General features: G+C 44.8%; 1 non-coding gene across 1 annotated transcript; it reads right to left on the reverse strand.

Moving 5' to 3' along the window:
- Window positions 1-4646: 4646 nt before the first annotated feature.
- On the reverse strand, window positions 4647-4718 carry trnah-gug (transfer RNA histidin (anticodon GUG)). The gene has a single exon. It is a non-coding gene; the product is annotated as a tRNA-His (tRNA).
- Window positions 4719-8201: the final 3483 nt, after the last annotated feature.

The raw sequence follows: 8201 nt of genomic DNA on the forward strand, positions 1-8201 counted from the left end.
GTCAAAGTAGCCACGTTATAGTCCAGGCATCCGCACTCCACGCACATATTGTGGGCGTGTAACTCGTGGTGTAACTCGCTCGGCACTGCCTCCAGTCCTGGTAAAGGTGTGTTTACCATCACTCCCACGACGCACGCAGCTAAACTTTAAAGGCTTTGCTCACACCGATGTCCAGCGGTTGGAGTTCTTTTGTTAATCCTCCAGGATGATGGCAAACTCCGAATTCAGCCGCTTGACGTGTTTCTGACAGAAGCGGTGGTGTGTGTGTGTGTGTGTGTGGGGGGGGGGGGGGGGCATGGAGTCACAGATCAAGAGAGATGGCGAAGCGAGAAAAAAGCCCCCCGGTCTCTTTACGTGAACCGGAACAACCGGAACTGATAGCCTGGAGTTTACATGTTGCATCGTAAGCATGTCTCTTCACTGTCGGGGGTCTTTAGCCAAATAAATGTGGTTAACAGCACACCTGTGGTACAGTACCGGTATATACCCTATACCGGTACCTACCGGAGGTGTGCTGGACGTAGCCTCGCGTCAACTTCTCTAATTGGCCCATCGCTGCCAGCGTACGTAGTGACGTAATACGTCCTATGTCGGTGGACAATGGCCGAGTTTGGAGTCATGGTCATCTTTATGTTGGAGGATGAAGTCCAATCCAGACTGCTTAGTCTGAAAAGTTGTCAAAGTTGTCCTGTTGGCCTCATCAAACCTGGACCTTCAGCTGCACTGGGACGGTTTGCAGCTGAGTGTGACACGAGTGGGATGAGGATCAGCACCTCTAAATCCGAGGCCATGGTTCTCGACCGGAAAAGGGTGGTGTGCTCTCTTCAGGTCGGGGGAGAGTCTTTGCCCAAAGTGGAGGAGTTGAAGTATCTTGGGGTCTTGTTCACGAGTGAGGGAAGGATGGAACGTGAGATTGACAGACGGATCGATGCATCTTCTGCAGTGATGCAGTCGCTGTAGGTCTGTGGTGGTGAAGAAGGAGCTGAGTCTCAAGACGAAGCTCAACTTTCAAGTTTCAAGTTAATTTATTTTTATATAGCCCAGATTGACAAAAAATGTTTCAAAGGGCTTCACAATCTGCCCATGGACGATATCCCTCGGACCTTTGTGCACTGCGAGCAGCACGACCCCCACATCGGATAAGGAACAACTCCCCCCAAAACCCTTTTAACAGGGGAAAAATGGATGGGAGAAACCTCAGGAAGACTAGAGGAGGGACCCCTCTTCCAGGAGTGGACAGACGAAGCAATAGATACCGCATGTACAGATTAACAACACAATAATAATAACAGTAACAATAATAAATGTATGACAAAGACACGCTGATCCATCCAGTAGAGTGAGTCACCACCAGCCGATGAAGCACACAGAGGTCACCGATTGCCGAGGATCCACCACTCTGAGGACAAACCAAACAGTGCCTAAGTCATTGTTCTCAAAAAAGTTATAGTTTAAGATTACTCTGCCAAAACCCCAAAACCACAGCAGAACCAAATGAGGCAGAACCAGACTCCCCTAGTGGATGGTGAAACAGGACCATTGTGCAGCTTGTGCTATCGCCAGCCATGGAAGCAGACAGAGGTAGCCGATTGCCGATGATCCACCACACAAAGGCCTGAGAGAGAGAACAGGAGAAGGAGGGAGAGAGATAGAGAGAGCAGGGGGAGAGTGGTGCTAGAGGGACCAGAATAGCAGAGGATTAATGGGAGGCAGGGGCCTAACTAAGAAATCCTATGGCTCGTCGGCAGGACTAGGCTAAACCTAAACGTTGTGACTTCCACCCCCGATATTACTTATATGTTAGGTCGAACAGATATGTTTTGAGTCTAGATTTAAAGACATCTACGGATTCAGACTGTCTAATACCTATAGAGAGGTTATTCCACAAGAAAGGGGCACGATAGGAGAAGGCCCTCTGGCCAGCTGACTTCTTTTTAACTCTAGGAACACACAAGAGACCAGTATTCTGAGAGCGGAGAGCCCTAGTTGGCGTGTAAGGTTTAACCAGATCAGACAGATAGGTTGGAGCAAGCCCATTAATGCTTTTGTATGTTAATAAGAGTACCTTAAAATCGGATCTAACATGAATCGGGAGCCAGTGTAATGCAGCTAATACTGAGGTGATGTGGTCAAATTTCCTAGTTTTAGTTAATATTCTTGCTGCTGTGTTCTGAACCATCTGAAGGCCCCTAGTTCTAGACCGAGGCAACCCTGGTAACAGAACATTACAATAATCAAGTCTAGAGGACACAAAGGCATGAATCAAAATTTCTGCATCAGCCATGACTAGAGAGGACCTAATTTTGGAAATATTACGTAGATGAAAGAAGGCGATCTTTGTCACCTCTTTAATATGCTGGTCAAAGGCAAGAGTTGAATCTAATGTTACTCCAAGATTGTTGACTGTTGAACTTTGGGTTATAAAACAGTTATCTACAGATATTGTTAGTTGTTGAAATTGGTTTCTATGTCGCGCAGGGCCAATGATTAACATGTCAGTTTTGTCTGGGTTTAAGGAGCAAGAAATTACTGGACATACAGCTATTCACGGTAGAAAGACAGGCCTCTAGTTTAATTAATTCCGATCGATCATCTACTTTTATGGGCATGTAAAGTTGTGTGTCATCAGCATAACAATGGAAACTTATTCCAAAGCTGCGTATAATTTGACCAAGAGGTGCAACATACAGGGAGAATAACAGAAAACCAAGTACAGACCAAGTACAGAGGTACGCCATATTTGACGTCGGAGAAGGCAGACGTTTTATTATTGTAGGAGACGCATTGAGTCCTATCAGATAAGATTTTAACCAAGCCAGAGCTAACTGACAGACACCAAACTGTCTCTCCAGTTGGTCAAGGAGTATACAGTGATCTATAGTGTCAAACGCTGCACTAAGATCCAAAAGAAGGAGAACAGAAGTGGCATCAGAGTCCAGATTTAATAGGAGATCATTCATAACTTTGGTAAGTGCTGTTTCAGTGGAATGGCGGGCCCGAAAAGCTGATTGGAATGGTTCGAAAAGACCGCTTAATGATAAATAATCTAAGATGTTGAGATACTACCCTTTCTAGTACTTTAGATAAGAATGGAAGGTTAGAAACTGGTCTATAATTATTTAAAGACTCTTGGTCAAGATGTGGCTTTTTAAGCGGAGGTTTAACCACGGCCGCTTTAAAGCTAATGGGAACAACACCGGTTGCAAGAGAAAGATTAGCTACATTTAACATAGTAGGGCCCAGCAATGGCCATAATTCTTTAACTAGTTTAGCTGGGAGAGGGTCTAAGAGGCATGTAGTAGGTTTGGAGATTGAGAACAACTTCTCAATCTCTAAACCTAATTCTTCCAGAGAGACGGTCTCAAAGTGTGTTAAAGAGAGAAGTTGGGTTTTAACACCCAGAGAAGGAACCACATTAAACATTGATCCGGGTGAAGCTGAAGAAGTAATTTCATGTCTAATGTTATCAATTTTACAGCAACAAAAATCTTGAAAATCATTAGCCGCAAATAACAAGCTGCTTGCCGTTGGCTGTTTCTGGGTCAATCTGGCTACAGTATTAAACAGAAATCGAGGATTGTGTTTATTTTTGCTTATTAATCTGGAGAAATAGGCAGCTTTAGCGGTCGACAGAGCACACTTGTAGTTTAAGACACACTCGTGCCAAGAGATGTAGCATAATTTAGATTTTGATATACGCCACCTGCGCTCTAAACTCCTACAGGCCCGTCTGAGAACGCGTGTCTCCTCGTTAAACCATGGTGTAGACCTGCGCACCCCTATGGTTTTAGTTTTTAGAGGTGCAACTGAGTCCAACAGACTAGAAAGAGCTGAGTTTAGATCACTAGTGTAATTTTCGGTTGATCCTGTTGCTACAGTAAAAGGAGTCAATACCTCAGGTAGAAGCTCACTAAGTTTAGATACCGTTGACAAGCCGATATGGCGAGTAGTGACTAAATCAGGAGTAATGCTATCTTGACAAATAAAGGCTGCTTTAAAAGTAATTAGAAAATGGTCAGATATCACTGACGTAAGAGGAGAGACAGTCACAGCAGTAACATTTATACCACGTGATAGAATCAGATCTAGGGTATTACCATTGGAATGAGTTGCTTCATGTACCCACTGAGTGAAGCCTAACATGTCAAGGACGGTTAAGAAAGCTTTACACAATGGATCACTAGCGTTATTTAAATGAATGTTAAAATCACCAGTCACTATAACCTCTCAATTTACTGGTCAATCTACATTCCTACTCTCACCCTTAGAGATAGGGTGAGGAGCTCAGTCACCAGGGAGGAGCTCAGAGTAGTTTGCCTTGAGTGAACCGGAATATTTCTGGGGTGAGAAAAAGAAAAACAAAGCGATCAGTTCATAAGCCTCCGGGCCCCTGCGTAAAGTCTTCTCCAGTGCATCCCAAAGATTCTCTCCGGGGTTAAAGCCTGGGCTCCTTGGGGGATATAGTCGCCTTGGAATATGAGCGAGTCTTCAGGGAAGAAAAATCCATAGATGGACAGATGTTGTCATTCAGTGGGTCTGCAAATGACGTCATTTGATGGGTACATGACGTCGCTGCACCTCGAGTTGAACCTATCATAACACCGTCCCTCAGTGCAGGGACTTTTTAGTCAATTTACATTAAAAGCTGCCGTGACCCGGATTCGAACCGGGGTTGCTGCGGCCACAACGCAGAGTACTAACCTCTATACGATCACGGCCGATGCAAAAACAAAACTGGAAAACAGTTAAAAAATCATTTTTGGGGAGTGAGAAAAATACACACCGCCATGTAACACCGCAGCAACCACTTTGTTGTGGTTTCTGCAGCCACAACACAGAGTACTAACCACTATACAACCATGGCTGTATAGTGGTAGCTTCTAGCTTCTAGCTTCAGACTCATCACTCTATCTGACACTCTTTTTACCTCCAGGACATTCCTAACAAACTCCTCCTTCAAGATAACTCCTACTCCATTTCTCTCCCCATCTAAACCATGATAGAACAACTTGAACCCTGCTCCTAAACTTCTAGCCTTGCTACCTTTCCACCTGGTCTCCTGGACACACAGTAGGTCTACCTTCCTCCTCTGCATCATGTCAACCAACTCTCTACCTTTTCCTGTCATAATTCCAACATTCAACGTCCCTACTCTCAGTCCTATACTCTTGGTGTTCCTCTTCTCTTTCTTCGAGCGAACGCACTTTCCTCCTCTCCTTCTTCGACCAACAGTAATCTAATTTCCACCGGCGCCCTGTAGGTCAACAACGCCGATGGCGGTCGTTGTTAACCCGGGCCTCGACCGATCAGGTATGGAAGTCATAGGTTTGATTTGCATCTTTGATTTGGCAAAAGTTTAACGCCGGATGCCCTTCCTGACGCAACCCTCTGTATTTATCCGGGCTTGGGACCGGCACAATAAGATACTGGCTTGTGTCCTCTTGCGGCTACATTCCATGCTAAAAAAAAAAAAAGCTAAAAAAAAAAAGAAGGATAACAAAGTGAATTTACAGCTGATTATTCTGAAGAAAAACACTCATGAAGGAGGCTGAACTAAAAAGGGGGGTCTTCAGTTTGTTCTGGAACATGTAGACTGAACTCTGGAGCAGTGGTCACGTGGTCTGATGGGTCCAGATCCACGTGGGTTTCTGACTTCTTTATTCGTCAGCCGTGGTTGTATAGTGGTTAGTACTCTGTGTTGTGGCTGCAGAAACCACAACAAAGTGGTTGCTGCGGTGTTACTTGCTGGTGTGTATTTTACTCTCACCCTCCCAAAAATGATTTTTTAACTGTTTTCCAGTTTTGTTTTTTCATCGGCCGTGATCGTATAGAGGTTAGTACTCTGCGTTGTGGCCGCAGCAACCCCGGTTCAAATCCGGGTCACGGCAGCTTTTAATGTAAATTGACTAAAAAAGTCCCCGCACTGAGGGACGGTGTTATGATAGGTTCAACTCGAGGTGCAGCGACGTCATGTACCCATCAAATGACGTCATCTGCAGACCTACTGAATGACAACATCTGTCCATCTATGGATTTTTCTTCCCTGAAGACTCGCTCATATTCCAAGGCGACTATATCAGGATTTATTCAGCTCATATCTTTACAGAGGGCTTCAGGGACCATGGGACATCGTTTTTGATCCCAGATTGGCCCCCAAGGAGCCCAGACCTTAACCCCGGTGAGAATCTTTGGGATGCGCAGGAGAAGACTTTACGCAGGGCCCCGGAGGCTTATGAACTGATCGCGTTGTCTGTGTTGTGGCTGCAGCAACCCCGGTTCGAATCCGGGTCGTGACATGGTTTAATTCAGTTTAAGTGGACTGGGTCTGACTGTTAATATTAGATTTATTTTAGCGTTTGTTGAAACTCTAAAAAGAGCTGCTGTATCTACTTTTGAAATGCCATTTTTATTCTTTAAGTCTTAAATTATTAATTATCTTAAAGTTATCTTAGTTATTTTAGAGTTCAAGATAATTGGACCACACCAACAAGTTTCTTGTTCTGCAGGTGAGCTTGAAGTTTAAATTTCTCAACAGTGTATTGTATTTCCTCATCCCCAAAATTGTTCCTTTACCTTTATTCTGTTGTCTTTTTACATCAGCCGTGTCAGTCAGTTTCTAAATCAGTAAATTTATTTTGGTATTTTTCATAGAAGTGGCAACATCTCTGTCTCCTTTGTCCCTACTTTGCTCTTTCTTCAACATCCTCCACTGTCTTCTTTATCAACTTTCTATCACTCTCATGACCTTCCATCAGGGACTGCTGATATCCTCTCTCTCTCTCACTTACAACTTCCACTTCTCTTCCATGTCTGACTTCTTCTAGTTCCTTTCTCAGTCTCTACATCACAACATTTTCTCTATCTCTTCTGTCTTTCCCTCTCTCTCTATTATTGCTGTTTTTATTTCAAATAAAGTTTGACGTGCATCATCTGTTTCTCCATCCTCTTCAGTTTTTAACACTCCCTCTTTTATATGCCACAGAGCTTGTTGACTAGCTACGACCTTTGTGGTTGATGGCTTATTTTGTGTTTGCTTTAACATTTCTCCTGAGCTTAAGGCCCACTGGTGAAATATTCCTCTCTACTTTGAGTTGGCATGTTCCTGAATGGAATGTTACCCTTGTTTTCAAAATAAAATGCCTCCCTACCTCTAGTAAAACTGTTGTCCTTGTCAGTGGGCTCCGGCTGCCACAGGAGGGCCCATCCCTCGCCAACCAGAACACCACGGTCAGGACATGGGAATGTGTTCTGCTGTTTTCTACACAATTCAAAGGAAACACAAATTTGGATCACACCCCGAGTGAATTTCAAATCATCTGGTATTTTTTACAATTTAATGTAGCTGCTGATTTGAAATTTCTAAAAAATATTTCTATTTTTTACAATTTCACTCTTTTCTCAAAAGCTGTTTTAAGACTTGAATGATGCCCCCCTGGCAAGATAAGAGGAAGTGTTGTAGAGGAAGAGGAAGTGTTGTAGAGGAAGAGGAAGTGTTGTAGAGGAAGAGGAAGTGTTGTAGCTGTAGGTGGCTGCTCGTTGAATACATTTTTTTGTGGTAAATGGACTCTTAATATAATTTTTGTTTCTTTATACATACAGTCCTGACTGTGCCTGACTGTTTTTGCTGGGTGTTTCGCTGTGGACTTTTGTTGTTTGTCTCATTCGGTGCTGCAAGCTGGAGCCTGAGCCAGGGAACGCAAACGCCCTGACAAACAGACTGGAGCATCCCCTGCCACTGGATGCTTTAGTTCACAAACTACCGGAATGCCCCCACCAAGGAAAAGCCCGACACCAGAAGAGTTCGGGGAGATAAAACTCTCTCAATATTCTGTGCAGCGATGTGACTGCGGTCAGAACACAACAGGAGCAGCTTCTGGGGCTCCTGGAGGAGGTCAGAACACAACAGGAGCAGCTTCTGGGGCTCCTGGAGGAGGTCAGAACACAACAGGAGCAGCTTCTGGGGCTCCTGGAGGAGGTCAGAACACAACAGGAGCAGCTTCTGGGGCTCCTGGAGGAGGTCAGAACACAACAGGAGCAGCTTCTGGGGCTCCTGGAGGAGGTCGGAACACAACTGGAGCAGCTTCTGGGGCTCCTTGAGGAGGTCAGAACACAACAGGAGCAGCTTCTGGGGCTCCTGGAGGAGGTCAGAACACAACTGGAGCAGCTTCTGGGGCTCCTGGAGGAGGTCAGAACACAACAGG

The sequence above is a fragment of the Antennarius striatus genome, chromosome 22, assembly GCF_040054535.1.
Source record: "Antennarius striatus isolate MH-2024 chromosome 22, ASM4005453v1, whole genome shotgun sequence".
Classification (NCBI taxonomy): domain Eukaryota; kingdom Metazoa; phylum Chordata; class Actinopteri; order Lophiiformes; family Antennariidae; genus Antennarius; species Antennarius striatus.